The 17,288-nt window shown below is 43.9% G+C and overlaps 1 long non-coding RNA gene across 5 annotated transcripts in view; it reads right to left on the bottom strand.

Moving 5' to 3' along the window:
- Positions 1–15,599: 15,599 nt before the first annotated feature.
- Positions 15,600–17,288, bottom strand: part of LOC117872657 — an 83,651-nt gene continuing 81,962 nt past the window's right edge. For 4 of the 5 annotated variants that reach the window (XR_004644549.1, XR_004644548.1, XR_004644550.1 and 1 more), the window contains one exon: positions 15,600–16,757. This is a non-coding gene — a long non-coding RNA (uncharacterized LOC117872657). The remainder of the gene's footprint in view (positions 16,758–17,288) is intronic. The other variant, XR_004644547.1, reaches the window with a different exon arrangement.

Raw genomic sequence — 17,288 nt, forward strand, 5'->3', positions numbered from 1 at the left:
GCCTGTAAGAATTCTAGGAGCAATTTGACCAAAGCTGATTCTGCCATGCATCCTTTCGGTGTGCACCAGGAATAAAATATTCTCCATATTCATGTTTACTAAGAGTTGGTGGAAAACTTTCTGGACTTCAATAACGTTGAGATCCCCATCTTGGAGTATCCTAATTTATTTTAATGTGACTTCTCAATAACCAGGCAGTCAGGTTCAGAGATACCAGGTTGTGGTGGAACATATGGCCCTGAAATAGTACATCCAGAGTATATTGGAGAGGTAATAGAAGGTGTGATGGTTCTCGAGGTATCCAGGACTGAGAGTCCTCTTGTTCGGCTTTGCCTCCAGCAACAGGGAGACTTACTGGTGTTTAACTGAGTGTCAGCTCTCTCATGACACTAGCCTGTTAGCCACTCAAACAATCTCCTCTGGGCTATGCCAGCCCTTAGTTTGCCTTGCAGGTTAACAATGGGTGTGATCACCCCTTAGCTCCTTTGAAACATTCCCCTGTAGTGTCTCATAGACTTAAAGTCTATGAGTCTATGACACCAGCCTGGTAGCCACCCAAACAATCTCCTCTGGGCTATGCTAACCCTTAGTTTGACTTGCAAGTTAACAATAGGTGTTATCACCCCTGAGCTCCTTTGAAACATTCCCCTGTCATGTCTAGCTCCTTATCCACTGAACACTCACAGAAGTACCAGGTCTACTGTCCCCAAAGGAACAGTATACGCACCAGCTTGAATGATTAAACTCAGCATCAGCTCCTTGTATAATACTACAGCACTGAAATATATTTATAGTGGGAAAAAATTATATGTTTATTATCAATGCTTTGAAATTCAAGAAAAAAAATGAGCACAGTTAATGAAAACAAAAGGGTTAAATATAAAACAAAATCACAACACAATTTTTAGAGCTGAAACTTAACAGGCTAACCTTCTGTCTAAAGAAGTGTACCTCACCCCCAAACCCTTTGCAGCATGTTAACCATGTCTGGCTGAGGTCTTGTTTTCATGAATACAAACATGCTGCCAGTTTACTTGCTAGGTGCAGGACTTCTACTTATAACCCCAAAGTTCATCCTCTGTCCTCAGGGACTGTAAAACCCCCTGTGGCTTGCTTTTCCTTGGTTCTGCTTCATCCTCACTGAATTCTCTTCCCGCTGTTGATTTCATACGTAAATGGGGCTTCCACTGTGTTGGCTTACAATGCTTAATTTATATGCTGACAGAGATAGGTGAATAAATATCTTTTGTCTGGAAGAAAACCTGTTTGTCAACTCTGCCTTAATACTGACTTCAAGAACATATTTTTGGTATATGTACGTAAGTCTTCACATAGTATCTGTACATGCATTTCACAACCAATATTGATGACCAGCATAACCCTGGCTTTCCTTTAAGACCTACATGATATTCTTTGGTGAACCAGAATGTACATCCTAGGATCAGGATATTCTTGTAATCCCCTTGCCAATCAGCATTGAGGGGTTCATGGGTCACAGAGGGGTCTCAGACATCTCCACGAAGTTTGAAAATCAGGGACATCTGGGCCAGTGTGGTACAATCAGAGACACTGTAGCCTATTGTCTCTGTATGTGTTGGATAGTTCATGTTATCACAGGAAAATGAGGGAATGCATACAGGAGAGCCCTTGGCCATACCTGGGTGATGATCTTTTTTCCTGGCCTAGAAGTTGTTCATTTTGGCATTGGAGCTGGATACAGAGATCCCCTGTTGGTTTCTCAGACGTTAGGACTATGTGGTCAAGTTTTTGGTAAGACACCACTGCCCTGTCTGCAATTTTGTGGCTTGGCAAATTTGCCACAGCAATCAGTTTTTCTTTGACAGGCATGGCTCAGACTGACAGAACATTTCTCTCGTCCTACCTGAAGAAGGTTGTGGCTTCTGCTTGTAACAAGCTCAACCAGGTGTCCCCCTATCCCCAGGTGTCTGTTTATGTATGCCATGGCAGTAGTGTTGTCTGTGAATACAAGTATGTGTCTGGAGTTACGGTAGGGAGGAGTGCCTGAAGAACTAGGTGGATCACTCGCAGTTCCAAACGGCTTATGGTGTAGTGAGATTCCATCTGTGACCATTGATTTTGTACCATGTGTTGAGTTGCATAAGTTCCCCATCCCTCCAAGTTGGCATCCATCATTATGATGTCTGTCTGCAGTTCTGCCAATTGGCTACTGTCCATGAATCTTGTCAAATCTAACCATCATCTGAGGGATCTTTTTTACTGTGAAGGGAAGTCTTACAGTGTGAGTTGGAATTGCGAACGCGATTAGGGAAATTCAGTAGGTAGTTCTGAAAACCCTTGAGATGAACCTTTGCCCAGATGAGTAGGTGTATGCAGGACATAAGCATGCCTATTAAACGTAGCAAGTCGTTCCTGTATGAGTGTGGACTGTGAAGAATCTTGCAAGCTTGCTCCAGAAACTGTACTTGCATGTTTCTGGAGAGGCAGGCTCTCTGGAGTGAAGTGTCCAACCAAGCCCCCAGCTGTTCTATTGTCTGTGTAGGGACTAGCTGGCTTTTCTCCAGACTGATTATAAACCCATGCCATTGAAGGGTGTGTACTGTCAGTTGCATGTCTCTGGCTGACTTCAGGGAGTAGGGAGGGGATTCTTATCAGAATGTCATTGAGAAAAGGGTACCCGTGTATCCCTTTTGGATGTTGGGATGCCATTGTTAGCACCAGCCCTTTGTGAATACCAGGGAGACAATGGCAATGTAAAAAGGAAGTGCTTTGTACTGCATGTGCGGAGTGCTTTATACAAATTGTGAATGGGAAAGATGGGAATGTGAGATATGCCTCCTTCAGGTCCACAGAGCGTAGGAAATCCCCAAGTGATAGTTGACACAGTAGACCGCGTCTCCATTTTGAACATGCAGGAACTGATCTCTCTTGTTGAGAGTCTTTAAATCCAGTACTGCCCTGTTCTCTCCATTTCTTTGGACAGATTCTATTGCCCTTTTTTGGAGAAGGTGATCAGATTTTGGCTTCAGTCCCGAGCCCCAGCAAGTCTAACACCAGCCCTGGTGATCCCATTAAAATGAGGTCAAAACCCACTCTGGGGCTCTGACCCACAGTTTGAGAACTGCTGGACTACATTAATGTAGTTACAGCAGTACAAATTTCCCTTATCTAGAGACGTCCTAAGGTATTTCTTAATGCCTACTGTTGAGTATCTTACTCCCTCTCTCCTGTCTATCTTCTCTAGTTACACCCCAATCCTGCAAACACCTGCACCTGTACTTAACGTTGGATATGAGAGTATTCCTATTGAAGTCAACATGGCTACTCATAGGCATAAAAGTTAGCCACTTGTGTAAGTGTTTTCAGGATCTGGAAGCTCCTTGGGACTGGAACTGTCCCTTACTAAATGTTTGTACAGGGCCTAGCACAATGGGGCCTTGATCTCTGTTGGAGTAATAAATGAGCACTCTTCTCTATAGACCTGTTCCTAGGTTTTGTTTATTTGCATTAAGTCTTGTTTGATCACTGTTCTCAAAGGTAGGGGTGGTTTAAGTATGAAGGCCCAGTGGGTGAAGGAACAGGGGGATAAAGGGGTACAGTGATAGAGCCTGAAGTGGGCAATAAACACCTCTCAGGAAAACAGTGCTTCCTCTTTTTCCACACAAATTTTGTTTGGGAAACATGAAGCAACAGTCTGCCCAAGGCAAAATACCAAACCTAGAGCTGAGGTAGAAGTAAAATAAATGCTTTAAAATTTCAGCTAAGGCATCATAGCTCCTAGTGCAACAGACACTGATCTACTAAGGTGCCATAAATCTGTCCTTGGCAGAGTATCCCCTCATACATTCATGCCACTCCTACACCACTCCATCTCCTTAAGAAAAATAGCAGAGCTTTATTAATATTAATCCACTTTCCCAATACTTTCACTAACCCCCTCTACTATATTCTGTCTCCTTAAAGCATCTAAATTCTTCATAATGAACCTATCTTTCCTGGGAACGCTCCCTACATTCCCATATCAGGTGATCAACTCGTTCTTTAACCTTACATGTGTTATCTAACCCAGCTTTGTGCCTACTGACTAAATATAAATTGTTATTCAGACCACAGGGAGCAGTTAACAGACTAAATATGAGTACTTCACTGATCCTTTCATGACATTGGAGTAGCAGGTTATTCTCTATTTTGGGGCATACTTCATAGAATCTTCTTCCTCTTTCTCCTTGGTTCATAATTCTTGCCATTCCTTTTTTAATCCTTTTTTTAACTAAATGTTTAAATTCCTGTTTACTTAAAGGAGTCTTTATATCATTTCCTCCATTTTTAAAGCATTGTTTGCTTCCTTATCTGCCACTTCATTGCCAGATATCCCAGCATGTGCTGGAATCCATGCTAGTACTATGGTCATGCTGGAGCATACAAACCCTGTTATCAAAAACAGTATTTCATTTATTAGCTCACCTCTGCTTTCTCAGATACCCCCCTTTAAGTGCCAGCATACCTGATCATGAATCTGAAAAGATAACAGCTATGGTAAGCTGTATGTCCCTTATTTATAATGGTAACATTATTCCCACCAAGTCAGCTGTCATAATGGCTACAAAATTAGATATTCTTTTAGATTTATTAACTCCCATCTCAGGGATGCACAAGGTTGCACCCACACTATGTGTTTTTTTATATTTAGATCCATCCATTTATATTCGAGAATGATGACTCCATTTACCGTATATAAACTTTATCTGTCATATAGGACAACTCTTACCCTTTATTTTATAATCCAATTCTAAATCCTCATCCAGAGAGATATTTTTTCAGGTATAATTGATTGCCCCATAACTATAGATTTAAATCTCTTCTAGTCCTTCCTTTCCACTTAACTCCTTTACCCACATTTTAACCCCAAAACCATAAGGGAGTTTATTGTGTTGGGCTACAATTCATCCACTTAATTCCCAACATTCCTCATATATTTTTTCCAGTATTCTTATCTGCACTATTTCCCTTGACTTTAGCCCAAAATGTCAGCTCTAACATTTTCTTTCTTAAATAGATAGGCATTTCATCTGTAGTTACCTGCATTATACACAGTGGCATCGTAAGAAATGTAATACATGCAGTTCATAGCCCTTGATCTTGAATTGATGCTAACTTTTTAAGCTCTGATACAAATGCAAAAGTGCAGGCTTGACACGCATACTCCATGACTGATTTTATTAACTCTCTATCTAGCATCATCAGCACTTTCTTATCTGCTCCCCAATTAATCCCAGCAGTACTTTTAAACAGATTAATCCTGCCTTAACATTTATTTCTAATACTTCCAGTATGGCCCTTCCAAGTAAGTTAATTATCAAACAGTACATCCACATTTAAAACTGTTAACTACATGCACCTGTTCACCATAAAGTTATAAATTGCCCATATCTCTAATTTTTCTCCCACTAAAGATCATTCCCTTTGTTTTAGCAATTGAAAATTTAAATATCCAAGCAGGTCTGAGACCTCCCTGAGTGTTTCATTGATTGTCTCTCTCCAGCCAGACTAATTCTCCAGTGTTTAACCCATAGAGCACAATCATCCACAGATAGGGTAATACCTATTCTTGCCCTCAGACTTTTTGGGAGATCATTTATCATAACATTAAATAAAGTAGGGCTGACAACACCCCCCTGAGGAGTGCCATTGGCAATACTATAGATACCTGATAAGAATTTCCCTACTCTAACCTGTATGGTCCTTTTACTCAAAAAATCACTTATCCATCAGAACATTCGTCCTTTCAATCCTACCATTGTCTATTTATATAACAAACAATTCCTCCCCATAGGGTATCATATGCTTTTTCAATGTCCAAAAAAAAAACCAGTTATCATATACTGTTCATTTCTCATACTACTTTGTATTTCTGTTTCTAATCTTACAGTATGATCAAATGTGCCTCTCCCCTTCTTAAAACCGTTTTGCACATTTTGCACCCTACTGAGTGGAGTTCCCTCCTTTTAACTCCTCCTCCTCCAGTCCTGGCACGATTTGCAGGGGCAGAGGGGCAAGGTTACTCAAGCTCATAGCAGCTCCTCAACCCCTTCCATGCTGTTGTGTGTTTGTATACCCCATCACACAGGGACTGAACCAGAAAGCTCAACACACAAGCCTCTACAACTTGAGCTAGAACATGTCTACACTAGGAGTGCTTTGTTGGTGTAGGTATACCAGAGCACTATAATGGCAAAAGTGCACTTTACTGCTGAAGTTTATACTACACCTCATACCACCATCATCCCAAGAGAAATAAGCCATACTGGCAAAACTGCCAGTATAACTGTGTCTACACTTGAGCTTTTGCCATCAAAGGTCTGTTGACCAGGGATCACACTTCTTCACACCCCTGACTGACATAGCTCTGCTGGCAGAAGTCTGTAGTTGGCAAACCGAGTTGGACTGGTCATAGAAGGGGGTATTTAACATACATTGTCCTAGTGGTTATGCTGGTGCCATTTTTAAAATCTGCACTTTTTTGTGATCCCTTGATGGTTATGCTGTACAGAAAACTTTGACTTACAGAAGGAATGAGGCGGGGTGGGAAGAGACGGGGCTGGAGCAGGGAAGGGGCGGGGTTGGGGTGGAGCAGGGTAGGGGCTCTGGGGTAGGGGTGGAGTGGGGGCAGCGCAGGGGCGGAGAAGGGGTGGGAAGAGGCAGGGGCAGGGGCTGGAGGAGCACGCAGCTGCATAGGGCACCAGGAAACTTGGTTCCCCAAATTTCCTGGTGCCCTACACAGCTGAGTACTTTGTGTATGGGTAGGGACAGCCCTGCTTCCTGCCCCACACAGTATACAATCTAAGTAGTTCAAGTATTGGGTAAATGCAATGTTGTATCATGCCAGTATATCAAATCCCTCTGTCAAATTCCCCATTCACCAGTGAGTTTTGTGATGGTTACTTAGGGATAGATCCTTGGAGAACTACTGAACTCAATGGCGTTATGCTGATCAGCAGTGGTTCAGGATCTGGCCCTTCAACTACGTCAATAACTTTTAGTTCCATTTCTCTGTGTTTCCATTTCTCTCTGTTTCCAACTATCTCACTTACTATTCTGAGAATGTTACGGCCAAATACAGCAAAGAGCAACTATTGGCAGACTTCTGTCTCCCTTACGCCCGCTAAAACTTTCCATGAATGTCAGTAGGAGTCTGAGGTGTGGAAGTATAACAGGATTGGGCCTGTACGAGGTGGTTGTCATTTATAAATATTGACTTGACTCTTTATTTCATGTAGTTGCTTGTAAAATTCTTTTAGGCTGAAGCAGAAGGCACAGTGCAGATGGCAAGGATATTTTTCACAGTTTTCATGGTGGATAACAATATACTTGACATTTTGCTCATTAAATGTGAGCTCTGGTATGTGAGTAAATATGCCAGGCATCTGTGCTCTAAAATTACCAATATGAAAATGAACAACTCAAGTGTTTCAGTCAATAAATGTACAGCACACAATCAACATTCAGCAATTTTATGGATATTGCGTGCAACGAAAGCCCTGATTACAAGATTGCAGGGAAAGTTCCTATATTGGCAGACAGCTGGCCATATTGATCTAATACTCCCCTGCCCTCTATATTTTATATTGTATAGACCTGATCCAAAGGTCACTGAAGTCAATGGAAAGACTCATATTGGCTTCAGTGAGCAGTGGATCACACTCAATGAATCTATGTCTCCACTTGCGAAGTAACTCCCTGCTCTCCATGTGTCAATATATAATGCCTGCATCTGTAACTTTCACTCTATGCATCTGAAGAAGTGAGGTTTTTACTCACGAAAGCTTATGCCCAAATAAATCTGTTAGTCTTTAAGGTGCCACCAGACTCCTTGTTGTTTATGTTTTTAGTGGAAATAACACCTGCACTGCTGATCCTGGCAAGATAAAGGCATGGAGAAAAGAAGGGGAGATGACCAGGATAGGGGAGGAAAAAATGGGAGAAAACCAACATAGGCAAAAATGGAGGAACAGATGAGCTAGACTGCAGAAGTTTGGGGAGGGAAAAAGAAAGGCCATTGGGGAGGAAATGGGATACAGGTAGGGTTGGACAAGAAGAAAGAGCAAAATGGTTGAGCAGCAGTAGTAATGGATGAACAAGGGCAGAGAAAAGAGACTGGATAGTGGAAAATGTGGGGAAAAATACACCAAAGAAAGAACAACGGGAAAGGAAAAAGTGCTCCAGTTTAGGAAAAAAGAAGAGTATAATTTCACAAAGAAAGAAAAGAGAGGGGAATATAATGTACATGGAAAGAAAAAGCAGAAAGAAAAGACACCTGTTGGTGAATGTTATTTATTTGTGTTCTAGATTTTCTAGAGACATTATTTTGAGATGGCTGCATTACTCATCAGCAGTGAAATTAAAAAAGTAACTAGAGAAAAAGCCAAATAAGGTGTTTTGCTTCAGGATCACATTCCAACCTGACCAAACCCAAGCCCTTCTCCAAGTCAAGATTATGGAGGCACAGGTAGCAGCTCTGTATTTAATGTTCAACTGACATTTGGACTTAAAGCCAGACTAAAATGCTTCTTGTTCCTGGTTAAATTAATTTATTTTGTTTCCATATAGGGTGGCCAGACGTCCTGATAAAATTGGGACCATCCCGATTTTGAGCTGTTTATCCTGCGTCTCGACCGATCTCTGGTCGGGACACAATTTTTGTCCCGATATTTTGTGCCGCTGGGATCACTTGGCTTCCCCCCCCCCGCCCGGTGTCCCGATATTTTCTTCATCTCATCTGGTCACCCTATTTCCATATATGGTACAATTTCTACTCAGAGAACAACTTTTTTTTTTTTAATTAAAAGGGTTAAAATAAAAGAGTTACATTTAAAATAAAAAAAAAAAAAAAAAAAAAAAAAAAAAAGGAGATTTTTAAGCTGTTAATATTCAATTCAAAATACCAGTTCCTGGGTTCAGCTTGTCATAACCTTGTAGTGATACATAAAAAGGAAAGATTTAAGAGCCCAAATGAAATGAAAACCCTGGTCCATTCCTAACCATGGTGCTGATAGTGCTTCATAACACTAAAGGGCTTGAACCTATATACCTATTTACCCCAGTGATAAAAGTCTCATAGATTTCAGTGGAAACAGGATTAGGTAATGATGCAACGACTGGAAAACAGATTGGCAAAGAGGCACGTCAGTTCTTCCTGATCTTGCTCCCTACAAGACCTTTTTATCCCTGGCCCTATTTATTTCTTTCTCAGAGAGCGGCTCAAACATATTTATGCCCTGTGTCCACCTGTTTCAAGTTGATTTGTACTCAGCATGGATAAGCCACGCTTCCACTGCCTTTGCCAGTGTTATCGTGTCTACCTATGCTATCTCAATGAGAACTAGCACATGTATGTGTACATGAGCGGGGAATTACTCCCCCAGCTCACAGTACAGAAGTAGATTAGAATCATAGAATCATAGAATATCAGCATTGGAAGGGACCTCAGGAGGTCATCTAGTCCAACCCCCTGCTCAAAGCAGGACCAATTCCCAACTAAATCATCCTAGCCAGGGCTTTGTCAAGTCTGACCTTAAAAACCTCTAAGGAAGGAGATTTCACCACCTCCATAGGTAACCCGTTCCAGTGCTTCACCACCCTCCTAGTGAATTTTTTTTTCCTAATATCCAACCTAAACCTCCCCCACTGCAAGTTGAGACCATTACTCCTTGTTCTGTCATCTGGTACCACTGAGAACAGTCTAGATCCATCCTCTTTGGGACCCCCTTTCAGGTAGTTGAAAGCAGCTATCAAATCCCCCCTCATTCTTCTCTTCTGCAGACTATGATTCTATGAGTGATGTAGGTAGAATACCAGACTTTATGGACGAGAGGTCAGGATACCAGGGTGAGTCAGCTGTATAGCTCTGCATATTGATCTGTGCAAGGTCCTAGAACCTTTCATCTTGTCCAATCATCTTATCAGAGGGGAAAACAGGAAAGGAGGTAGTTGCAAAAGTGAAGAAGTGCTGGGAAAGAAATAATAAACAATCTAGCAATAAATTTAACAGAAAACTAGTTTGATACCTTACATACTAAACCAAACAATAATGCAGTCATACATTGATGAATATGACAAGGAAGCATTTCCTTACACAATACTGAAAACCAGAAAGATGCTAATTTTGTTGTACTTTTAAAAACATAATAAAAATCGATACACCACATTGAACTTAATAGAAGTTTTTCCATTAACTTCAGGAGTTTTGGATCAGGTCCCACGAAAACTGGAGCATGTACAAGTCTTTATGATATCAAAGCAAGTATTGTGCTAATTCAGAGCTATTTTGGAGATTAGTATGGGCTCAGTTGTGCATTCCTTTGCACCTAAAACTCCTACTGAAGTTATTGAGAGCTCTGGGTGTGCAAGAAACGCAGGGTTGGGTTCTATATTTGTAAAGAATTTACTTTATGCCACTGCTGCTTCATTGAGTAATGTCTTGCTCCTCAAATAGCCCCAAGGGGCTCTAGATTTGATGGCCACCCCATCAGGACTACTTAAGGGGTAGGGGGACTATTCAGCATGAGGGAAGATGGCAGAATCTAGCTGCCTGAAAGTCTGCAAACACTGTCCTTTTTCCTGCAAATGTCCATAACCAGCTTATTATTCTAAAAGTCTATTCCACCCATAGATACTCTCTCAGGCCATAAATCCTATTTAAAGTGAAGAATTGTAAGTCCGCATGTTCAATATTAATATATTCTTTTGCTACCACCAGACTATTCAGTGCATAAGACATTTACTCCAGACAGATAATGAGATATTTCCAATTATTTATGATATATATTTTATAATTTAGAAGAAGCTGTGAGTAGTAAGATGCTGCATCTGCTTTGCATTTGTTAAAAATAGAGAAATCCTGGATATTTTAAAAGAACTGCAAAGGTTTTGCTGTTACCATCTGGTTTGTAAGATTCCTAAAGAGGAAAGCTGTTTTAAAAATACAATTAGCACCGAATTTTAAAAAATGTGTAGCATTAATCACCTGCCTAAGATCTTGAGAAATCAGAGCTGTTGACTTCCTGTTGTCCCTGATAGGGTATGTGACATTATGACTACCATAAACAGAGGATGGAAAGAGCAACTCCATTCTAACCCCATCAGCCAGCCACCATTTGATGCAGTATTAGGCCCTGGACTTTGTCTGGCCTTGACCTGGCTAAGGATACTGCAGGACTGAGTTTTATGCATCTGGTTCCAGGCAGATATTTGATGCAGCAGAAGACAAGTGGGAATTGTCAAGCAAGGGGTGTAGCTGTGTTTACATGCAAAATAAAGACTAGATGTTTCCAAAATTAGATCTGATAGTATCACTATTTGTATGCAAGCCCTGTGTACAACTATCCTAATTATTATAATAATAGAGCCTGTGTAACATGCTGGGTGCTTCAGATAAATTAACAATATTTAATACAAAACTCAACATCAATGTCATCCTTATAGGACTGCGAGTGCTCTACAGCTGAATGAGGCCAGCAGACAGGCCTAGGGATAAAAACTCCAGAGGAAAGCCACTGTATTCCTAACCCACCTCCTCCCTGCACGACTGATAACAAATTTGCTAGCAGGGGAAAGGGCCCAAGGGTATGAGTGAAAGCTTTACAAGTGCACCAGTAATTACAATGTAATAAAAAGGATGAATTACTCATTGGGGTGGAGTAAGGAAAAGCTGAGAGAACATAAAAGTTTCTGTGGGGGTGACAGTGTGGGAGGAGAGTGAGAAGCTGAGGTGGCCAGGTGTGGATGAAGCATGCTGAGGACTGTAGCAAATCAGAGTCCACAGATCAATATGTTGTCCGATTATAAGATTTGTGGATCATTAGCCATACAGTGTCCCTGGCTTTTTATTGGCTTCATAAAATTATATTTAATTATATGTTTATTTCTCAATTATGCAAATCCCTGCACTTGAGAGGCTGAAGGGTTCTGCTTTAGATAATGATTGAACTGTGGTTTCTCCAATAGCTGTACAGCATTCCAATCCCTGCGCTCTGCCTGGCGCATGTTAGTGTTTCACAAGGGCTGTGCTGCTATAGCATTATAGTAGCACCTGGAAACTCCAGCTAAGAACAGAGCTCTGGTGTTCTTGGTGTACAGACACATAGTGAGAGACAGTCCCTGAACTGAAAGGGTGGATGGGGGAACATTGGCACAGAGACATGAGGGCCCCGATCCTCACAGATACTGAAATCGATGGAAGTTAGGAGCCTAAACACCTGGCCACCTTAAGGGTATGTCTACACTACGTGATTACTCCGATTTTACAAAATTTGATTATTGGCAACAGAGTGTATAAACTCGAGTGCATGCGGCCACATTAAGCACATTAATTCGGCGGCGTGCGTCCATGTACTGAGGCTAACGTCGACTTCCAGAGTGTTGCACTGTGGGTAGCTATCCCATAGCTATCCCCTATTTCCCGCAGTCTCCCCCACCCATTGGAATTCTGGGTTGAGATCCCAATGCCTGATGGGGCAAAAAACATTGTCACGGGTGGTTCTGGGTACATTGTAAACACCTCGCGCATTATCATGAAGTTTATGCTGAACCAGAATCTGAGGAGGAGGTGGCGATGGCAGTGCGGCGACGAGAGTGATGAGGACATGGATACAGAATTCTCTCAAACCGTGGCCCCGGCGCTTTGGAGATCATGGTGTTACTGGGGCAGGTTCTAGCCGTGGAATGCCGATTCTGGGCCCGGGAAACAAGCACAGACTGGTGGAGCTGCATAGTGTTGCAGGTGTGGGACGATTCCCAGTGGCTGCGAAACTTTCGCATGCGTAAGGGCAATTTCATGGAACTTTGTGACTTGCTTTCCCCTGCCCTGAAGTGCCAGAATACCAAGATGAGAGCAGCCCTCACAGTTGAGAAGCGAGTTGCGATAGCCCTGTGGAAGCTTGCAACGCCAGACAGCTACCAGTCAGTCAGGAATCAATTTGCAGTGGGCAAATCTACTGTGGGGGCTGCTGTGATGCAAATAGCCAAAGCAATCACTGAACTGCTGCTACCAAAGGTAGTGACTCTAGGAAATGTGCAGGTCATAGTATATGGCTTTGCTGCAATGGGATTCCCTAACTGTGGTGTGGCGATAGATGGAACCCATATCCCTATCTTGGCACAGGAGCACCAGAGCAGCCAGTACATAAACCGCAAGGGGTACTTTTCAATGGTGCTGTAAGCACTGGTGGATCACAAGGGATGATTCACCAACATCAACGTGGGATGGCCAGGAAGGGTTCATGACACTCACGTCTTCAGGAAAACTAGTCTGTTTAAACGGCTGCAGCAAGGGATTTACTTCCCAGACCAGAAAATAACAGTTGGGGATGTTGAAATGCCTATAGTTATCCTTGGGGACCCAGCCTACCCCTTAATGCCATGGCTCATGGCCATACACAGGCAGCCTGGACAGTAGTCAGGAGCTGTTCAACTACAGGTTGAGCAAGTGCAGAATGGTGGTAGAATGTGCATTTGGATGTTTAAAGGGTCGTTGGCGCACTTTACTGACTCGCTCAGACCTCAGCCAAACCAATATTCCCATTGTTATTGCTGCTTGCTGTGTGCTCCACAATCTCTGTGAGAGTAAGGGGGAGACCTTTATGGCAGGGTGGGAGGTTGAGGCAAATCCCCTGGCTGCTGATTACGCGCAGCCAGACACCAGGGCGATTAGAAGAGCACACCAGGAAGCGCTGTACATCAGAGAAGCTTTGAAAACCAATTTCATGACTGGCCAGGCTATGGTGTGAAAGTTCTGTTTGTTTCTCCTTGCTGAAAACCCGCCCCCTTGATTGACTCATTCCCTGTATGCAACCCACCCTCCCCCCTTCGATCACAGCTTGCTTTTAAAGGAAATAAAGTCACTATCGTTTAAAAATCATGTATTCTTTATTAATTGATTATAAACATAGTGAGAGAACTGACAAGGTAGCCTGGGTGGGGTTTGGGAGGAGGGGAGGAGAGAAGGAAAAGGCCACTTCAAAAGTTGTTGAATGACAGCCTTTTGCTTGGGCTGTCCACTGGGGTGGAGTGGCAGGGAGCTCGGAGCCTCCCCCACTGCGTTCTTGGGCATCTTGGTGAAGAGGCTATGGAACTTGGGGAGGGCGGTTATACAGGGACTGCAGCGGCACTCTGTGATCCTGCTGCCATTCCTGAAGCTCCACCAGACACCAGAGCATGTCCGTTTGATCACGCAGCAGCCCTAGCATTGCATCCTGCCTCCTCTGATCTTCCTGCTGCCTTTTCCTATCTTCCTGCCAACACCTCTGATCTCGAGCATCCCTCCTGTCCTCACGTTCATCCCTCCTGTCCTCATGTTCATTGGCAGCTTTCTTGTACTTTGATACTGTGGAAGATCCCTGCTAGCCAAACGCGAACAGCTCAGCACCAATGGCCACCCCCCAACCACTTGGCTAACTGCAGGGAAGGATTTCTTTTCAGCCACAGGCAAACAGCTCAGTAGGAACGGCCACTTCTGTCCCCTTAATTAAATTCCTGTATTTCAACCAGGTTACCATGAACGATATCACTCTCCTGAGGATAACAAAGTGAGATAAAGAATGGACGTTGCTTGAATGCCAGCAAACACCAGGACCATACGCTGCCAGGCTTTGTCATGCAATGATACCAGATTACTTGCTATTAGCATGGGGTGGTAAAGTGTCCTACCATGGAGGATGGAATAAGGCTGCCCTGCCCAGAAACCTTGTGGAAAGGCTTTCAGAGTACCTCCAGGAGAGCTTCATGGAGATGTTCCTGGAGGATTTCCACTCCGTCCCCAGACACGTTAACAGACTTCTCCAGTAGTTGTACTGGCCACAAATGCATCCCAAGTCCTCAGGGCAAATTAATCATTAAAAAACACTTGTTTTTAAACCATGTTTTATATTTACAAAAGTACACTCACCAGAGTTCCCATCTATGGCTTAATGGTCTGGGATATTGCCTTGGGAGGGTTGGGAGGCTACTTCAGTCAGGCTGAGAAAAAGATCCTGGCTGTTGCGGAGAACGGTGTGCTGTGTGCTCTCCACAAGCTCGTCCACCTCCTCCTCCTCCTCATCTTCCCCGTCCGCAAAATCCTCAGGCCTGGCTGAGAGTAACCCCTTATCCAGGTCAGGGCTGGAGTAGTGGTGGCGGCCCCCCCTAGAATTGCATGCAGCTCAGCGTAGAAGCGGCATGTCCGCGGCACTGCCCCGGACCTTCCAACCTTGCTTCTTTGGTTTTCTTGTATGCTTGTCTGAGCTCCTTAACTTTCACGCAGCACTGATATGAGTCCCTGTTGTGGCCTCTCTCCATCATGCCCTTGGAGATTTTTTCAAATGTTTTGGCATTATGTCTTTTGGAACGTAGTTCTGCTAGCATGGAATCATCTCCCCATACAGTGATCCGATCCAGTACCTCCCATATGGTCCATGCTGGAGCTCTTTTTCAATTCTCGGACTGCATGGTTACCTTTGCTGATGAGCTCTGCATGGTCATCTGTGCTCTCCACTCTGGGCGAACAGGAAATTAAATTCAAAAGTTTGCGGGGCTTTTCCTGTCTACCTGGCCAGTGCATCTGAGTTCAGATTGCTGTCCAGAGTGGTCACAACAGTGCACTGTGGGATAGCTCAAGGAGGCCAATACCGTCAAATTGCGTCCACACTAACCCTAATTCAAACCAGCAATGTTGATTTCACCACTACTCCCCTCATCAGGAGCCATTTATGTTGAAGTAAATGGCTTCGTTGTGTGGACGGGTGCAGGGTTAATTCGATTTAAAGCTGCTAAATTCGACCTAAACTCATAGTGTAAGTCTCACCCTGTTATCACAGATGGCCACTGCTCCTTTCAGCCTACTCCCAACTCCCACTCCCTTAATGATCCTGAGGAATCCGAGACACACAATGAGCCATTTCTTCCTACTTATTTTAAATGCTCCCATTCCTGCCTGTGTCTGAGCATCAGTAATAGTGGTGTTGGAGAAAAGACCAAGCTCACCTCCTGCATATTCAGATTTCAAACTGTTTTGCATGTCAAACATACTGGTTTTTGAGATGAGGAGAGAGACAATAGGGGGAGCTATAAAATAAACAGAGCCAGATTTTGGCTGGCCCCATTGTGGATGTGCACATGGATGAGGAGAGTGCAATAAAGCTCTGGACGCTTTTGTGGCCAGTGGTGCTGATGACAATACAGTTCTGTGCTCTTCTAAATGGCACCCTAAAATGTGTGAGAAGGAGGCATGTCCATGGACCCACTTCCTCACCTCTGCATCAGTGGATATGACCAGTCAGCTGCTAAGGAAGCTCTGTGAAACATTGTGCACAATTAGTAGTCAAGGACAAAAAATATTTATACACTCCTACTGAAACAATATAGAGTGGTTAAAAAATATTCTCTCGCAGAGCCCTCTCAATGCCCTCCAGTTCCACGAGTTTCTCAGGGAGGGCCCTCAGAACAGGTCTTCTGTCCATACAGAAGAGACTGGTCCTCACCTCAAGCCACAGGAGGTAATGATCAGTTCATGACATGGGAATAATAGCTAACCCTCCAATCTCTCATCCTAACTCAAACATCAAATCCAGAGTATGGATTGAGCCTTCAGTCACCTTAGATAACCCCATAGGGTGACCATGAAGTCTTGAGCCAATCCAAAAGTCTTATCGCCTATGTGGAAGCCAAATTCAATAAGCAAAATCAGCCTTGGTGCCTCCCAGACCACAGCAGAGAGAAACTTCATCAACTCATGCAGGGACTTTGCACTGCAACAAAGCAATCTTAGGGTTACCATTTGTCCGGATTCCCCCGGACACGTCCGGCTTTTTTGAGTTAAAAATAGCATCCAGGGGGAATTTGTCAATGTCCGGATTTCCCCCCCCATGCAGAGTGTGCGCGGCTTACAGGGCAGGCGGACGGATCGTGCCACTCGCACGGGGCTCCGGCAGCCTGAGCCCTTCCTCCACTTCCCCCCTCCTCTCCTCTGCAACTTGAGACCACTCCCCTCCTCTCTCTCCCCCCCCCCTGCATTCGCAGATCGCTGGCCAGCTGTTCGCCTCGGGCCTCCGGCAGTCTGGAGCTCCAACCCTACTCCTGCTCCCTCCCCGCGCTGCTGAGCGCGCTGCTCTGCAGCACGGTAAGGGGGCTGGGGGTCAGAGAAGTGGCAGGGAGGTACTGGAGGGGGTAGTCAAGAGACAGGGAGCAGGGGGAGGGTTGGATGGGTCAGGAGTTCGGGGGGGGCTGTCTGGGGGTTGGGGGTGTAAGGTTTTGGGCAGTCAGAGTACAGGTGGGGGGGG

This window comes from Trachemys scripta, chromosome 2 (genome assembly GCF_013100865.1).
Source record: "Trachemys scripta elegans isolate TJP31775 chromosome 2, CAS_Tse_1.0, whole genome shotgun sequence".
Taxonomy (NCBI): Eukaryota; Metazoa; Chordata; order Testudines; family Emydidae; genus Trachemys; species Trachemys scripta.